A 19,544-nucleotide genomic window follows, 5' to 3' on the forward strand; every position below is an offset into this window, starting at 1 on the left:
CTCCAAGGACCATCATGGCGAGCACATTTCTATGCACTCATGTTGATTGATAGCAGTTCTGACCTGCCTGCTGTAGCCCTACCTTCAAACTGAATAATGATACACTCTGTCATTTTTCAGGAAAAGAAATTTCTAAGACATGCCTCACTCTCAAGGTGCTACCTCTGCAAATTCTCTGTAGCAGCCTGGATGGGAGATGAGGAGTCTTTGTGATGGCCTTTGTCTAGCTTCAGCTGAGGTCCAGGCTTGAGACAGTCTTTAAAGAATGAAAATAAAGTATCTTTTTTTTTAAAAGAGATTAACTGTTTCTGGGCTTTATTTGCATAAGCAAATTAATGAGCTGGAAAGTCTCATTTTTACAAGTGCTACATCCTAAAGACACTACAGGGACAGACGCTTCAGTGTTATTGATGTCTGCTCAAACTCGTGGAATGCCAAGGAGGCTTCTCAATTTAAAACTTGTCTCCTAACTGTTGGCAACAGCATTTCATTCTCAGCAGAGGAGAAGATGGCAAAGAATGCCTTTCATTCTGTTTATTATAGAGTTTCCAGCATGCACGTTTAACCCAAGTTAACCATTGAGGCAGACTGTCTTATGAAATATGAGTTTCTAAAATCAATGAATAAAAATTTAATGTACTCCCCCTTTCTGCAACATCTTTCCTGATTTCCTTCTCCTTGCTTGTTCTCACTCTGTCTTCCTCCTTCCCTTACTGCCTTCTTAAATATTTATTCAGCTCCTATAAAATGTCAATCATCATTAGTGGCCGAATTTACAAAGATCAGAAATACAAGTTCTATTCTTATGGACTCACAAGCTAGTGGAAAAGATGGGTTTGTAAAAGAATAAGTTGAGCCTTACCATGCAGCATGGTTAGGATCTCTTCACATGGGCCTGGGAAGATAATTCAATAACAGCTAAGAGTACTTGCTGTACAAGGATGAGGACCTGAGTTTGAAATCCCAGCCCCCATGTAAAAAGCTGGGCATGGCCATGTGTTCACATGTAGCATTAATGCTGTTGGGGATGGGGACAGGAGGGAGCTGGAGTTTGCTGCCTTTCAGCCTATCTCCATGTTTGCGGAGAGATCATGTATCAAGGGAATAGGGAGGTAAAAAAGAGAGTAGGACACCTGGTATCCTCCTCTGGATTCCTCATACACACACACACACACACACACACACACACACACACACACACACACACACAGGCTTTGTTTCGGGTTATGAGTTCCCCTGTATGACTTAGATTATATGTCTCTTTCTGTTGATTTTGAATAACCTTAGAATTCCAGAGCAGAATGGCTCTGGTAAGCATTTGTTAGAAACAAGCTTCCAGAAGACGGTCCGAATTAGCCTTTTCCCCCAAACCATAGTTAAGTAGATAAGTCAGGTGAACCCCTAATGGATGACCAATTTATCAGGACTTAGTTTTAGATAGCTCTGTTACATGTTCTCTCTGGCGTGCCGTGCCATACTGGGAACTCCAATCTCTTCAAGTTACATAAGACTGGCAAGGTCTTTTCCACTGGAATTGGAACACAGAGAATAATGTGTGGACTTACAAATCCAGGCTAAGATAGCTATATCGAGAACATCTTCATGAGGAAGAGGAGCTGCCTGAGAGTATCCTTTAGGTTAAATTTGGAGCACAATCCCGTACGTTTTTACTCATTTAACAACTGCAATTCATATCACACTTAATCCTCAGGCCACTCAGTTTCAAGTAAGAGGAAAGTAGGTTTTCTCCATTTTATTGAGGGGGTTTCTAGAGTGTGTGGAGATTCAGTGCTCCAGTTAACAATGTTAGTGAGGGACCAAGTGTGAGTATGTAAGAACCATTATCTTCCCCATTCCAGTTCTGTCATATTTAAGCCCCACACACATTGGAGAAGAGAAGAGTCTAGGGAAGGTAATGACTAACACTTGTCAGGACATTGAGCGTGGATGAGTGACAAGGTGCCAAAGAAATAGAGTTTTCTGGTCAGGAAAGAGTCATATACTCTGGCATTGAAAACAATCCACAAACAGAACTCCCACAATGCTGTGGAAAGCATCCATCCAGTGAGTCAAACAATGTGTTTTAAGAATCCAGGACACACAGGAAGCCTTATAGGCACTGGGAAGTAGCAGTGAACAAAACAAAATCTGCTCTCATCAGGCAATACTCCAAGATTGGGAGTCAGGGAACGAATAAGTAACTTTCACTAACATAATAATGGGCAAGATGGGTTCTGTGGAGCTCTAAAGTTGATACAGAGGCAAGGCTACTAATTAAGGAAATTCAGGGAAGGGCTATCAGGGTGAGAACAAAAGAACTGGCCCTCCAAGGAGAAGTCCTGAGACAGAAAAGGCAGAGAACTGGCCCTGAGATAGGAGCCCTCTCCTAAACTTTGAGCATAAGCTAGTGGAGAGAGCACAGTGGGGAGATAATGCAGGAAGGGGAGAGAGATCAGAAGGTGACTTGGTGGGGTGACCATAAGCTTTGGATCATACCTAGAGGGAATAGAACTGATGTGAGCTATAATATTTTAAGAGGCTCTTGTGATTGCTACACTGACGAATTGCTGAGCAATGTACGGTGCAATGGGTAGGAATACTTATTTAAGACCAGAGCACGAAGCCTATTAGAGAGCTCAACTTCTTTGTCTAGAAAATCCTGTATTTCTTGTTTTCCATATTGGTCTCTGGTTGTTGTCTCTTACATTCTATCTCACTACACTGGTGATCTGAACTTGGTATCCAGACTTGGAAAAAAAAAACAAAAGTAAAGAAACAAAGCAAAACAAAAAAATAACCCAGCAAATCTCTGGAATGCTTTGGGCTTTTGAATGATCATTTGTAGGACAATTAGAACTTTTAACTTGCTAAATTGCCAGACACATTCTGAGACACAGACCTAAAGGAAATGTAATGAAAACACATGGTACAAATTAGTGGTTCTTAACAACAGCCTTCACCACTCAGTACCCTAAGGATGCCTTAGTAGCCTAGGTTACTGTTAGATGTAGAATCCTCCTACGTAAGCCCCCAGAGAACTGGGATTGTACGAGTGTGTGTCCACATCCAACTTCCAAGTCTCTTTCATAGCATGTTTTCCACGTTTCTTTCTTCTGCTCTGGGAATCTAGGTCTCTATTGTGGACTACTGAGACACTGAAATAACTTTAGGTGGTATTACTTGTCTCTTTTTTATACTGTTCTTTGATAACATTGTACAATATTTTTAGAACCTGTTCAATGCTCTCTCTCCACCTTCCAACTCTTTCTAGATCCAGTTCCTTTCCTTACCAACCCAACTGTGTGTCTTTTTCCCAAAAACCTTTCATGTCCAGTTTGTGCTGTTCAAATATTCTTGGCTGTGAGGTCTTTCACTGGAGTGCGGTTTATTTACTAGGGGCTTAAAGAAAACAAACTTGACTTTCCCCCTCCCAACAGCTAACATTTATCAATAGCTCCTCAGCTCGGGGTGAGACTTTGGGCCCAGCTACTCTTGTTTTTTGTTTATTTTTTTAATTTCATGCTCTCTACCCTAGCCTTATACTTTAAGTTCTTTACTCTGCAATCAGCTCAAATTCCCTCCGTAATCTCCCCACCTTTTCTAGTTTCATTTCTTCTGGTTTCAATATATAGTATTTCTAGAACTTTTGGTTACCCCTCACATCCCATGCCTTTCTTTTTCTATAATACATACTAATCAATTCTATTTGAAATAATCTCTTTATGGCCTACAGTCTTTAATGGGACTACAGAGATAACTCAGTAGTTAAAAGTGCTTCCTGCTCTACCAGGAAAACCAAAGGTCACTTCCCAGCAGCCTCATCTCATGGTTTACAGCTGCTTGTGGCTACTGGTCCAAGAATCTAATGCTCTTTCTTCTGTTGGGGTCCACACATATTGCATGCATTCATACAAACATCCACCTGCATAAAATAAAACTAGATTGAAAACTCCTCTTCAATCATCTGTAATGGCCTCCCTGATATTCCCACCTCTCTTAATTTCACGTTCAAAGAACAATTGAATATGTATGCTGTATCATGTCACCTGACTCGTGGTAAGGTCATGTCTTGCTTCATAACAAACAGATCATCGCCAGGCCTGAAGCAGTATATGAATCATTTGGAAGGTGAATTCTGTGGTATTTTATAGTTCACCGTGTGATCATGGATAAATTACCTCATATTTCAGAGCCATATTGTCTCAGCTTTAAAAGGATGATAATAATAGTGACCATAGGAGTTTGCTCTAAGTGTTAGAAACATGAAGTGCCTATCTAGATAGATCACAGATGTCAATGCTCAACCATATCCAGCTAGATTTAGTCATTGCTAGTATTATTATCAGATGATTGCTTCTTTCCATTCTTACTTGCCTTTGTGTTAGACACAGGTCATTGATAGGTTGAGGAACAGAACCGCAGTGGTGTTTCTCAGTTCACTTACAAAAACAGTGTTAAGTCTACTTCTTCTATAAACTAATACTTTTTCCTTTAGTGTCACAAGTTTTAAATTTATATAAATATTGGATTCAAGGCAGCAGGCAATCATTGAAGTGGTACCTTTTAACGTATAACCCCAAAACAGCACTTAGAGAAATATCTCAGTTAGATCTCCTAGATCTCAGTGATAACCTAACTTTGTGGCCTTGGAAGGAAAGGAATGCTCACCCAGCCCCCTTACTGCACTTGAGTTAGATCAACTAGTTCTCATTGCTCACCAAAGCTCAATATGTGTCAAGATCAGATTTATATCTTTTAAAAACCCAGGAATTTCTTCTTCTCCCTTGGATATTTGTGTGCTCAAGTACTAGCCCACACTGAGAAAAATCAAAAATCCTTGTCACAATGTCTCAGTAGAGGGCACCTGTCTTTGAGTCCAAAGCAATGGGAACTGCCGGCTCTGAGGCAAAAAAAAAAATTTACACATGGTAAATGTTATTGATTTTCTTGGTCTGGAGATTAATTTAGAAAAAAGAATCTGTTATTAGTATGAAGGTGATGGGCGATGATGGAGAAAGGAAGGGGGAGGAATCAATACCTGAGAGCCCCCATTAATGTACTACAGTCAGTATCATTTTGACAGGTTTACAATCAAATACTATCGATTTCTCATCAGCTCTCTCATCTGGCTTCAAAGGTGAAGCTTCTGGGTTTGGGGAAATAAACGGCTCTCTAACAGACGTTTCCAGTCTGTCATTTGCACCCAGGAATGGAAGTCTGAGATTTGCTGAGTCAGCCTTCAATTTCCCTCCTGGTTTTGTTCCTTGCAAATTTGTCCTGTTGGGCTGGCAGGGAATTAGAAAGAGGGAGGGGTGTATCCTATGGAAAAATTGACATGGCTTCCAGAATTGGACCTTCTCAAACGTGTTGCTCAGAGAACTGGATGAACACTATACATTGGCATAAGAGCACTGAAAGGGAGAGCAAATATTCAAGATAGACTTGAGATACTGGAAAGAAAGAAATAGAATACAGGTATTTTTGAGCATTTATGAGTATTTGCATGTCTTACCTATGTCACCTTATCCAAGTGTCATAAGCTCCTAATTCTAGATAAATTAGTTGAACTTTGCAAAGTTTGAACTTCCCAAACATTTGAATGGGGTCTGAAGACTCAGAATAATTTTAATTTTCTCACCCAAATTCTGTTTATTCTCATCCCGCTCTCAGTTTATAAGTACCAAGCAAGATAATGTATAGCATATGAGGCCTGTATGAATCAGAGAAGTCCTGGGTATTAGTCCTTGTCCAAAAACAGTCCTGATCCCTACCCACTCTGTTGGCAGTTTCTACTCTATGTAGATAATGGAGTTAGTGCTAAGTCTCTGGGTTGATGATGCTGCCTCTTGATTTCTCCTATAAATGCACAGTTCAATAGGCATGGCTGCAAAATCACTGAATTTACTCCACATACATTGCTATCAGTCATTAGTGAGGAATTTGTTTCATTTCTTATTTCCTTCTATTATCTTGTATACTATATTTAAAGGAAAAATATGTATTGTATTTGTGTTTGCCTGTATGTGTTTACATATGCATGTAGAAGAGAGAGGTCCACCTCCAGTGTCTTTCTTAATCACTCTCCACCTCGCTTTGAGATAGGGTCTCTCACTGAGAACTCTGTAGGCTCAGTTATTTGGGAAGCAAGCTTCGGAAATCTTATCTTTTTCTCCCCAGTGCTGAGATTTCTACCCATCCCTGTGCCTGGCTTCCTATGTGGATGTTGGAGATCAAACTCAGGTCCTTATTCTTGAACACCTAGCACTGAGCTATCTCCTCAGCCCCAAGAAATCATATTCTATTCAAGTCTGTGACACTTCAAATTTGGATTGTGATCAGAGGAAATATAGGAAGTCGGTTTCTGTGTTCTTAGAACAGATGTACTATTTCTGTGTCCTCTAAGTGCAGAGTTCTTAATGTGGGTTAAAGGAACAAGTTGATTGATGTATAGTCTTTCCTATGATGCTAAACTACTGTGTGGCTATAGTTAACTGCCCTCTTCTTGTTTCTGTAAATGTTGCTTCTCTCATTTGTGTGTATGAAGGACTTGGGGATTCTCATATGTGCTTATGTAATATATCATTTTAATGATCTTACCCCAAATGTAAGAAAGTTTTAAAAATTTCTATATATCAATAGGAAACTTTTTCCAGGAAGAATCTTATTCTCTATGTTTATTTATGTCATCATCCATCTAGAATTACAAATAGACACACAGCATAAAATAATTTTAAATCACAAATAAGGAGTATAAAATTATTGAGGTCTATGTATCACATATATAGTCAAGCCATCTTGAACAGAGACACTAGATATCAGGTGATGTGAACTCAGGGCTTACTTAATTTGCTCTCTGCCAGCCAATAAACAAAAGGAGGACTGTTAGAGAAAAGTTGTGGAATGAAATTAACCACAGAATACACTGTAAGGAAAAGTCTTCTTGGGTTTGTTTATGGATTGACACAATCATATATACAGATCACATGTAAGGGGAGACCCTCCCCCAGGATGATCCATTTAATTCTAGTGCCAGACCATCTCTGCTCACCTCTGCATTCCTTTGAAACATGCCTTAGAAATATTTCAATCTTCCTGCTGGGGCTGACATTCTCAGATTCACAGGTGTGAGTGAGGTCTCCAAGGCTTGTGAGAATTTGGAGCATATCAGTGAGACTGAAGATGGAGGAGGTAGGTTTGAACTTAGGGTGAAGTTCCCATCATGGCCTTGTCTTAATTCATTGATTGTGTGGAAGACATCTCCCAGACACTCCAAGTTCTGGGATGTCTGCTGATTCCAGGCAAAGCCATCTGTCGGCTCTGTAGCTAAAGCCCCAATCTATGTAGATTACGTGAAGAGTAGGGAATCACCCAGTTGCTTTGGACTGAAGCAGACCTAGATGTTTCTATTAGGAATTGCAAGAGGTGGTTCCACATACTTTTCACCTAATAACACCTCATTTAGGGACAGAATTACCAGTGCATATTTGGCAGATGTTAAGCTGGGTACCAATTACACTGTGGGAGCACAGTGAAAAGGCAAGTTTGCATGTATTTTGGACCTGGGAAGAACCAGAGTAGCTTTTCTAGGCTTCATCTATAGTTCCTTGTGATGATTCTATCTCTCTTGTCCTCACCATGAATAACTGTTGGGCAAAGGATTACTGAGTTGAGGTGGACTGGGGTCCTTACACACAGTAAGCTGGCTCTTCTGCCAATGGTACTTGCTGAGAGAAATAAATTGATTTTTTTCTTAATCTCAGCTTCCTTCCTTGTCTATCTTCCATTCTTGAGCTTCCAGTAACCTGGAATGGGCTCTCTAAATCCTGTGAAAGATTATGCAGAAAGGTTACAGAGGACCTCCCATTTCCTGATTGTGAAGCTATATACAATTTATTTTCCTCCAGTTTTCTGTGAAGGATATTTGATAAGCTAAATTTTCCTTGGGATATTTTCTCTTGGGTGACAACAATTCAAAACCTATACCCATTTTGTTTATTTTGCATGTACTCTTTTACATGTATTATGTGTGTGTGTGTGTGTGTGTGTGTGTGTGTGTGTGTGTGCATGCTATATTATGCACATGAAGATCAGAGAACAACTTTTAGGAGTTGGTTTTCTTCTTTTGCCATGTGAGTACCAGGGATCAACTCGGGTTCTCGAGCTTGCTGGCAGATATGCGTATCCTACTGGCCCAATAACACAGCCATACACTAATTTTTCAAAGTATTTTGAAGCATGGAAAATAGATTGAATAGTCCCTAACATCTTCTGAAATCAGTAGGCAGTCATTCTATATCAAGGATGAATTAATCAAATAAATGGGATTCAATAATTCCTGGGACTGAGTAGTAGTTTAAAAGGTTTTTAAACAAGTTAAATAAAAATAAAAAATAAAACTTCCTAAGCTAAGCCACAAATTATCTCTGGCTGCATCACATCAATAGCTCCATTGATTATATTTATAGCCTCAGTAGAGTCACCAAAGTTTTCGTTGAATAGAAGAAGTGTGAGTCAGAGAGATAGAGAATGATTTTTTTTCCATTATAAAAACTTCTCAAATAAAGGGAAGCTGAAACGGAAGCAGCCAGCACCTATAAAAATGCCTGGGATAAATTGTCATACTCCCTCAAATAGAACCACAGAACAAATACCACTCACGCCCAAAGGAAAGCCATGAAAATGTAATGCACTTACTTTTGGGTGTGCATTGTGAGACAAAGCCTCAGCTTTATCTTCCAGCCTTGTCTTGGAAATCCCATCTCTCTAGTTTTGTTTTGACTGCTGTGGCTTACCATGTACCAAATGTCCCCAGCACAGGCATCTACAGATGCTGTGCCTGTACGAACCCCAAGGTCAATGAAAAACAGACCCCTTTAGCCAAACATCCAGTCTCACTGCTGCTTTAATATCTGCACATAAAACCTGATGGCTACAAATGTACATTTACTTTCTTCTTGATGCTTATTTTCTGAATTTGTTTTGAACGTATATCCCAAAACATGGTTTATTTTGTTAAGCTGTGCCTACTCATTGTCATTTTAATGAGTTGTTCAATCTTGGAAAACACATCAGGGGTTGGAAGCACGAAGTGGTCCCAATGATTCTGGACACCTATGAGCTATGATTCTGAACTTTAAAAAAAAATTTAAAGAGAGCCCCTGGGCAGCACCCCACGAGCGAACCTGAGCCTCGGGACCACAGGTAAGACCAAATTTTCTGCTGCAAGAAAGCTGCCTGGTGAGCTTGGGACACACGGAAGTAGAATTTCTCTAGGACCAGGCACGTTCTGTGTTTACCGGAAGTCCCACACCCGAGGATCCCGGCCTGCAGCAGCTCTCTGCTCCCAGACCCGGTGAGAGAGAGACCCAACCGCCTGGTCAGGTGGGCACTCCTGAGGCTGCAGAGCAGAAGAGACCACCAACACTGCTCACCCCTGCCCACATCCCTGGCCCAAGAGGAAACTGTATAAGGCCTCTGGGCTCCCGTGGGGGAGGGCCCAGGAGCGGCAGGACACCTGCCAGAGACACTGCCGGACCCTGAAGGATACAGACCGGATAAACAGTTCTCTGCACCCAAATCCCGTGGGAGGGAGAGCTAAACCTTCAGAGAGGCAGACAAGCCTGGGAAACCAGAAGAGACTGCTCCCTGCACACACATCTCGGATGCCAGAGGAAAAAACCAAAGACCATCTGGAACCCTGGTGCACTGAAGCTCCCGGAAGGGGCGGCACAGGTCTTCCTGGTTGCTGCCGCTGCAGAGAGCCCCTGGGCAGCACCCCACGAGCGAACCTGAGCCTCGGGACCACAGGTAAGACCAAATTTTCTGCTGCAAGAAAGCTGCCTGGTGAACTCAAGACACAGGCCCACAGGAACAGCTGAAGACCTGTAGAGAGGAAAAACTACACGCCCGAAAGCAGAACACTCTGTCCCCATAACTGACTGAAAGAGAGGAAAACAGGTCTACAGCACTCCTGACACACAGGCTTATAGGACAGTCTAGCCACTGTCAGAAATAGCAGAACAAAGTAACACTAGAGATAATCTGATGGCGAGAGGCAAACGCAGGAACCCAAGCAACAGAAACCAAGACTACATGCCATCATCGGAGCCCAATTCTCCCACCAAAACAAACATGGAATATCCAAACACACCAGAAAAGCAAGATCTAGTTTCAAAATCATATTTGATCATGATGCTGGAGGACTTCAAGAAAGACATGAACACACTTAGGGAAGCACAGGAAAACATTAATAAACAAGTAAAAGCCTACAGAGAGGAATCGCAAAAATCCCTGAAAGAATTCCAGGAAAACACAATCAAACAGTTGAAGGAACTAAAAATGGAAATAGAAGCAATCAAGAAAGAACACATGGAAACAACCCTGGATATAGAAAACCAAAAGAAGAGACAAGGAGCTGTAGATACAAGCTTCACCAACAGAATACAAGAGATGGAAGAGAGAATCTCAGGAGCAGAAGATTCCATAGAAATCATTGACTCAACTGTCAAAGATAATGTAAAGCGGAAAAAGCTACTGGTCCAAAACATACAGGAAATCCAGGACTCAATGAGAAGATCAAACCTAAGGATAATAGGTATAGAAGAGAGTGAAGACTCCCAGCTCAAAGGACCAGTAAATATCTTCAACAAAATCATAGAAGAAAACTTCCCTAACCTAAAAAAAGAGATACCCATAGACATACAAGAAGCCTACAGAACTCCAAACAGATTGGACCAGAAAAGAAACACCTCCCGTCACATAATTGTCAAAACACCAAACGCACAAAATAAAGAAAGAATATTAAAAGCAGTAAGGGAAAAAGGTCAAGTAACATATAAAGGGAGACCTATCAGAATCACACCAGACTTCTCGCCAGAAACTATGAAGGCCAGAAGATCCTGGACTGATGTCATACAGACCCTAAGAGAACACAAATGCCAGCCCAGGTTACTGTATCCAGCAAAACTCTCAATTAACATTGATGGAGAAACCAAGATATTCCATGACAAAACCAAATTTACACAATATCTTTCTACAAATCCAGCACTACAAAGGATAATAAATGGTAAAGCCCAACATAAGGAGGCAAGCTATACCCTAGAAGAAGCAAGAAACTAATCGTCTTGGCAACAAAACAAAGAGAATGAAAGCACACAAACATAACCTCACATCCAAATATGAATATAACGGGAAGCAATAATCACTATTCCTTAATATCTCTCAATATCAATGGCCTCAACTCCCCAATAAAAAGACATAGATTAACAAACTGGATACGCAACGAGGACCCTGCATTCTGCTGCCTACAGGAAACACACCTCAGAGACAAAGACAGACACTACCTCAGAGTGAAAGGCTGGAAAACAACTTTCCAAGCAAATGGTCAGAAGAAGCAAGCTGGAGTAGCCATTATAATATCAAATAAAATCAATTTCCAACTAAAAGTCATCAAAAAAGATAAGGAAGGACACTTCATATTCATCAAAGGAAAAATCCACCAAGATGAACTCTCAATCCTAAATATCTATGCCCCAAATGCAAGGGCACCTACATACGTAAAAGAAACCTTACTAAAGCTCAAAACACACATTGCACCTCACACAATAATAGTGGGAGATTTCAACACCCCACTCTCATCAATGGACAGATCATGGAAACAGAAATTAAACAGTGATGTAGACAGACTAAGAGAAGTCATGAGCCAAATGGACTTAACGGATATTTATAGAACATTCTATCCTAAAGCAAAAGGATATACCTTCTTCTCAGCTCCTCATGGTACTTTCTCCAAAATTGACCATATAATTGGTCAAAAAACGGGCCTCAACAGGTACAGAAAGATAGAAATAATCCCATGCGTGCTATCGGACCACCACGGCCTAAAACTGGTCTTCAATAACAGTAAGGGAAGAATGCCCACATGTACGTGGAAATTGAACAATGCTCTACTCAATGATAACCTGGTCCAGGAAGAAATAAAGAAAGAAATTAAAAACTTTTTAGAATTTAATGAAAATGAAGATACAACATACTCAAACTTATGGGACACAATGAAAGCTGTGCTAAGAGGAAAACTCATAGCGCTGAGTGCCTGCAGAAAGAAACAGGAAAGAGCATATGTCAGCAGCTTGACAGCACACCTAAAAGCTCTAGAACAAAAAGAAGCAAATACACCCAGGAGGAGTAGAAGGCAGGAAATAATCAAACTCAGAGCTGAAATCAACCAAGTAGAAACAAAAAGGACCATAGAAAGAATCAACAGAACCAAAAGTTGGTTCTTTGAGAAAATCAACAAGATAGATAAACCCTTAGCCAGACTAACGAGAGGACACAGAGAGTGCGTCCAAATTAACAAAATCAGAAATGAAAAGGGAGACATAACTACAGATTCAGAGGAAATTCAAAAAATCATCAGATCTTACTATAAAAACCTATATTCAACAAAATTTGAAAATCTTCAGGAAATGGACAATTTCCTAGACAGATACCAGGTATCGAGGTTAAATCAGGAACAGATAAACCAGTTAAACAACCCCATAACTCCTAAGGAAATAGAAGCAGTCATTAAAGGTCTCCCAACCAAAAAGAGCCCAGGTCCAGACGGGTTTAGTGCAGAATTCTATCAAACCTTCATAGAAGACCTCATACCAATATTATCCAAACTATCCACAAAATTGAAACAGATGGAGCCCTACCGAATTCCTTCTACGAAGCCACAATTACTCTTATACCTAAACCACACAAAGTCACAACAAAGAAAGAGAACTTCAGACCAATTTCCCTTATGAATATCGACGCAAAAATACTCAATAAAATTCTGGCAAACCGAATTCAAGAGCACATCAAAACAGTCATCCACCATGATCAAGTAGGCTTCATCCCAGGCATGCAGGGATGGTTTAATATACGGAAAACCATCAACGTGATCCATCATATAAACAAACTGAAAGAACAGAACCACATGATCATTTCATTAGATGCTGAGAAAGCATTTGACAAAATTCAACACCCCTTCATGATAAAAGTCCTGGAAAGAATAGGAATTCAAGGCCCATACCTAAACATAGTAAAAGCCATATACAGCAAACCAGTTGCTAACATTAAACTAAATGGAGAGAAACTTGAAGCAATCCCACTAAAATCAGGTACTAGACAAGGCTGCCCACTCTCTCCCTACTTATTCAATATAGTTCTTGAAGTTCTAGCCAGAGCAATCAGACAACAAAAGGAGATCAAAGGGATACAGATCAGAAAAGAAGAGGTCAAAATATCACTATTTGCAGATGACATGATAGTATATTTAAGTGATCCCAAAAGTTCCACCAGAGAACTACTAAAGTTGATAAACAACTTCAGCAAAGTGGCTGGGTATAAAATTAACTCAAATAAATCAGTAGCCTTCCTCTATACAAAAGAGAAACAAGCCGAGAATGAAATTAGGGAAACGACACCCTTCATAATAGACCCAAATAATATAAAGTACCTCGGTGTGACTTTAACCAAGCAAGTAAAAGATCTGTACAATAAGAACTTCAAGACACTGAGGAAAGAAATTGAAGAAGACCTCAGAAGATGGAAAGATCTCCCATGCTCATGGATTGGCAGGATTAATATAGTAAAAATGGCCATTTTACCAAAAGCAATCTACAGATTCAATGCAATCCCCATCAAAATACCAATCCACTTCTTCAAAGAGTTAGACAGAACAATTTGCAAATTCATCTGGAATAACAAAAAACCCAGGATAGCTAAAGCTATCCTCAACAATAAAAGGACTTCAGGGGGAATCACTATCCCTGAACTCAAGCAGTATTACAGAGCAATAGTGATAAAAACTGCATGGTATTGGTACAGAGACAGACAGATAGACCAATGGAATAGAATTGAAGACCCAGAAATGAACCCACACACCTATGGTCACTTGATTTTTGACAAAGGAGCCAAAACCATCCAATGGAAAAAAGATAGCATTTTCAGCAAATAGTGCTGGTTCAACTGGAGGGCAACATGTAGAAGAATGCAGATCGATCCATGCTTATCACCCTGTACAAAGCTTAAGTCCAAGTGGATCAAGGACCTCCACATCAAACCAGACACACTCAAACTAATAGAAGAAAAACTAGGGAAGCATCTGGAACACATGGGCACTGGAAAAAATTTCCTGAACAAAACACTAATGGCTCATGCTCTAAGATCAAGAATCGACAAATGGGATCTCATAAAACTGCAAAGCTTCTGTAAGGCAAAGGACACTGTGGTTAGGACAAAACGGCAACCAACAGATTGGGAAAAGATCTTTACCAATCCTACAACAGATAGAGGCCTTATATCCAAAATATACAAAGAACTCAAGAAGTTAGACCGCAGGGAAACAAATAACCCTATTAAAAAATGGGGTTCAGAGCTAAACAAAGAATTCACAGCTGAGGAATGCCGAATGGCTGAGAAACACCTAAAGAAATGTTCAACATCTTTAGTCATAAGGGAAATGCAAATCAAAACAACCCTGAGATTTCACCTCACACCAGTGCGATTGGCTAAGATCAAAAACTCAGGTGACAGCAGATGCTGGCGAGGATGTGGAGAAAGAGGAACACTCCTCCATTGTTGGTGGGATTGCAGACTGGTAAAACCATTCTGGAAATCAGTCTGGAGGTTCCTCAGAAAATTGGACATTGAACTGCCTGAGGATCCAGCTATACCTCTCTTGGGCATATACCCAAAAGATGCCTCAACATATAAAAGAGACACGTGCTCCACTATGTTCATCGCAGCCTTATTTATAATAGCCAGAAGCTGGAAAGAACCCAGATGCCCTTCAACAGAGGAATGGATACAGAAAATGTGGTACATCTACACAATGGAATATTACTCAGCTATCAAAAACAACGAGTTTATGAAATTCGTAGGCAAATGGTTGGAACTGGAAAATATCATCCTGAGTGAGCTAACCCAATCACAGAAAGACATACATGGTATGCACTCATTGATAAGTGGTTATTAGCCCAAATGCTTGAATTACCCTAGATCCCTAGAACAAACGAAACTCAAGACGGATGATCAAAATGTGAATGCTTCACTCCTTCTTTAAATGAGGAAAAAGAATACCCTTGGCAGGGAAGGGAGAGGCAAAGATTAAAACAGAGACTGAAGGAACACCCATTCAGAGCCTGCCCCACATGTGGCCCATACATATACAGCCACCCAATTAGACAAGATGGATGAAGCAAAGAAGTGCAGACCGACAGGAGCCGGATGTAGATCGCTCCTGAGAGACACAGCCAGAATACAGCAAATATAGAGGCGAATGCCAGCAGCAAACCACCGAACTGAGAATAGGTCCCCTATTGAAGGAATCAGAGAAAGAACTGGAAGAGCTTGAAGGGGCTCGAGACCCCAAAAGTACAACAATGCCAAGCAACCAGAGCTTCCAGGGACTAAGCCACTACCTAAAGACTATACATGGACTGACCCTGGACTCTGACCCCATAGGTAGCAATGAATATCCTAGTAAGAGCACCAGTGGAAGGGGAAGCCCTGGGTCCTGCTAAGACTCAACCCCCAGTGAACTAGTCTATGGGGGGAGGGCGGCAATGGGGGGAGGGTTGGGAGGGGAACACCCATAAGGAAGGGGAGGGGGGAGGGGGGAGGGGGATGTTTGCCCGGAAACCGGGAAAGGGAATAACACTCGAAATGTATATAAGAAATACTCAAGTTAATAAAAAAAAAAGAAAAAAAATTTAATTTAATACATTCTTCTCTCATAAAATACATCCCAACCATACGTTTCCCTCCCCGATTCCTACCAACCTCCAACCCCCACCTCCTCCCTTGCCCATATCCACTAGCCCTCTGTTTTTATTCAGAAGAGAGCAGGCCCTCAAGAGACAACAAACCAATACAACAAAACAAAACAAAACAGGGTAAAATAAGACAAGGCATAAGCCGTCATATTGACACTGGTCAAGGCAACCCAATAAGAGAAAGAGAGTCACAAAGGCAGACAGAAGAGTGAGAGACACACCTCTCCCACTGTTAGGAGTCCCACAAAAGCATGGCCATATGGTATAGGCCTGGAATAGACCTATGAAGGCCTTGTGTTTGAAGCTTCTTCCTTTGTGAGCTCATAAAACTTGATCAAGGGCTTAAAAATCTCACCCAGTCTGTATTCAATAAGATCTCTTGAAGATCCTATGGCTCTACCATTTGTATCTTCTATTAATTATTCTGACATAAGAACATTTCAGAGTAGCTTGGAGCTTGGGCAAACCTTTTTCTGGTTCTTGGTACACTAAATTCTGAATACTAAGATTTCAAAAAACACTTAGAGGGCACCAAAGCCATCCTGAGCCAGTGGTTTTTTTCTGTCTTATTTCACAGATTCCGAGAATGAAATTATATACCATAAAGGATGGGTTTCAGAGAGGAATTTGTTACAGATTCACAAGTGGGACCATAAGAGGAGGGGGCATAGCTCATGGGCTCATCGTAGGAAGAGTTCTTGGGAATGGTGACCATTGAGCTGCTAGTCTCAAGCCTTTTTGAAGAACTTATGGTAGAAAATGGGATGAGATATGGAAAGGGGATCTAGTCAATCTGGTTGGTCTAATCAGGAGGAGTCCAAGTGTCTCCTTTCAATTTCAGTCATGTCTGCATAGGGAAGAGATAACAAGAAAGCACTATCTGGCCCTCTCTTCTGGAGTACTTTTCTTCCAGTGAGGACATTCTTATATACTTATGTTATGTGATGGGTGCTCTATTTGCATGTATGTCTGCATGACAGAAGAGGGTTATCAGAACCCATTAAGGATGGTTGTGAGCCACCATGTAGTTTCTGGGAATTGAACTCAGGACCTCTGGAAGAGCAGTCAGTGCTCTTAACCACTGAGCCATCCCTCCAGCCACAGGCGGTGAGGACCATCTTAGGGATGTTGCTCATTGTTCCCTCTGGCCCGTTTCTGTCTCCTGTTCTCATTTTCATGTGAGTCTTCACCTGCCTTTACCTGTAGCTTTCCTGTGCTTGGCTTTTTATCTTTGACTTAGCCCTCAAAGAAATAAATAGACCATGCCTGTGCTTCATACCCAGTCTGTGACTCAGGCAATAAATTAAATGGCGGCTCACAGGTACTGAACCTGGCATAGTCATCTTGGCACAAGACCTGAATTTCCTAAAAAAAGAAAGACTTTTGAACATAAAGGTTCTGGATAAGACTCTCCTAGAGCTTAATGTTGTCAGCAAAAACAACAGCTATGTTGCTTTGGTAGTGTGTCTCAGCTAGAATACACAGTAGCAGACACACTTCCCAAAAAAACAGATTTTGGTTCTGTTGGAAAGGATATGGCAACTCTATGATCATAGATACCAGATGCTGTCTTGAGCTGCAGGTAAATGGAATCTTTATCTTGCTTTATAGACATGTGTGCACACATTACTAGACTCTGTGTGTGTGTGTGTGTGTGTGTGTGTGTGTGTGTGTGTGTGTGCGCGCGCGCATGCATGTGCTTGAATGTGTGTATGTGTATCTGGATATGTACAAACAGACTTCTGCATTAGCATTCAGGTGTGAGGATTCTTATGTATTTTGGGAAAGTTCTGTATATCCAATGCTGTCAGCATTTAACAGATATTTGTAGAACGAACATTTTATTCCATTTATCCATGCCATAAATATTTCTGAAAAAGTCGAATGATAATTGGAAGCGTAGCAACTGATAATAATATGAACAAGCCCAAGGCTCTTCTAGAATAGTCCCAAGAAAAGAACTTGTCCCAGGGCCTCCTTTCGTCAAGATGGCTACCTTCTGAAGAAATCAGAACTCACTTTTATTTCTTTCACTCTGTGCCCACATCACTTTTTCCTGCTCAGTCCTCACAGTCCTGAATCACTGCTTTATTTGCATAGATGTGACTGCTGCCACCTTGATCCATGAAAGGATGCTCTGTGCAAGGACCACCCTTCTCTTCCTTCCTAAGTCTCAACTCTACAGAACGCTCTGTCATTCACTGAACAGCCACTCACAGTTTGTTTGTACTGATAACAGTCTCAAAGAAATATCTTTGTCCAGTCCCTTGATCCCTTACAGTTACACCAGGAAAACCCCACATTAATCTATAGGGATTGGTTTCCTCCTTAAGTGTGTCCAACATGGACCCCATGCAACAGTACATGGCTAAAAAGTGCTATATGATCTAACACAAAATTCTAAACTATTAATTTTGGGGATGTGACTGACTTGTTTTTCTTTTGGAACCCAATTAAGTGATTCCTTTTTGTTTGTTTTGTTTTTTGAGACAGGATCTCACTGCATTGCGTTATCTGTTCTTGATGTTACTATATAGCTGAGATTGGGCTGGAACTCAAAGAGATCCACTTGCCTCTGCCTCCTGTGCTGTGATTGAATGATTCCTCACATAGACTCAGTAGATAATACAGATGATATGGTCCTGTCACAGTGTTAAAAGTGGGATGCATAATCCCTTTTCTACCTCAGAGAGCAGATATAAGTGGGCGTGCACGTCCGAGGATGAGCGACTTTTTATGTCTCTTTATCTATATGATCTGATATTAAATCCCCACTTGTCATTTGGCCCTATGTAGACCAAGATTGAGCCAAACCCCTTTCCCTGATCCATGTCTTATCACACCCAAGACAGGTAGTAAATCTTAGAATACAATACAGTTTGAACAGATTCAGAACAAACGTTCCTAAAATATATGTCATATACAAGGATTGTTGTTATGCTCTAGACCAGTGTTGTATTTATATCATTAGGTGTATTTCTTTTCTTCAGTCAATTATTTTCCTGCCATGCATTGACTCATGACAAGTTATCTGTTAAGCATACAAAGCAAGACTTCTATTAATGCCACCTGGGGTAGAAGTTGTTTCTCTTCAATCGTCCCCACCAGCTATACATTTAATGCCCTCATCCTTCCTTCATCCCTGGACTCTGTAAAGGGGAGGAGGAAATTATTAAAGACACATTTCTCCTTCAATAGGGGGCACTAGGGAAGAAAAACCATCTTCTCATCTATATTAGCTGATTTCCTTCTAGCTATAACGAGATATCTAAGAGGTACCAATTTAGGGACAGACAGAAGGGGGTTATTTGGCTTTGAGTTCAAAGATATGCATTCCATCACAGACAGGAAGGCCTGGCAGCAGGTTTTGGGGGAGACTGGATTCAGGAGCAATGCAATCCAACTTCAAGGTCCCTTGAGAATAACCTGTTTCCTCTAGCAAGGCTCTGACTCTCCAAATCTCCAAACTTCCCAGACAGAGCCTCAAGCTGGGACCAAGTGTTTAAATACATGGGCTTCCGGGGGCATATTTCACATTTAAATTACAATACCATTACATCCAAATTTTCCTAAGCCATGTAGTCATTAATAGTTTTATAAAGAATATTTATAGATTTCCATACCTGAAGAAATAAAACCACTTTAACAGAGAGAATTCATGTGCATTGTCTCATGCAGTGAATTATCTGGGATCTGTTTAACAAGTGTAGTTGTGTCCACCACCTCAAAGGAGGATTTAGC

The sequence above is a fragment of the Rattus norvegicus genome, chromosome 6 (genome assembly GCF_036323735.1).
Source record: "Rattus norvegicus strain BN/NHsdMcwi chromosome 6, GRCr8, whole genome shotgun sequence".
In the NCBI taxonomy this organism is placed as follows: domain Eukaryota; kingdom Metazoa; phylum Chordata; class Mammalia; order Rodentia; family Muridae; genus Rattus; species Rattus norvegicus.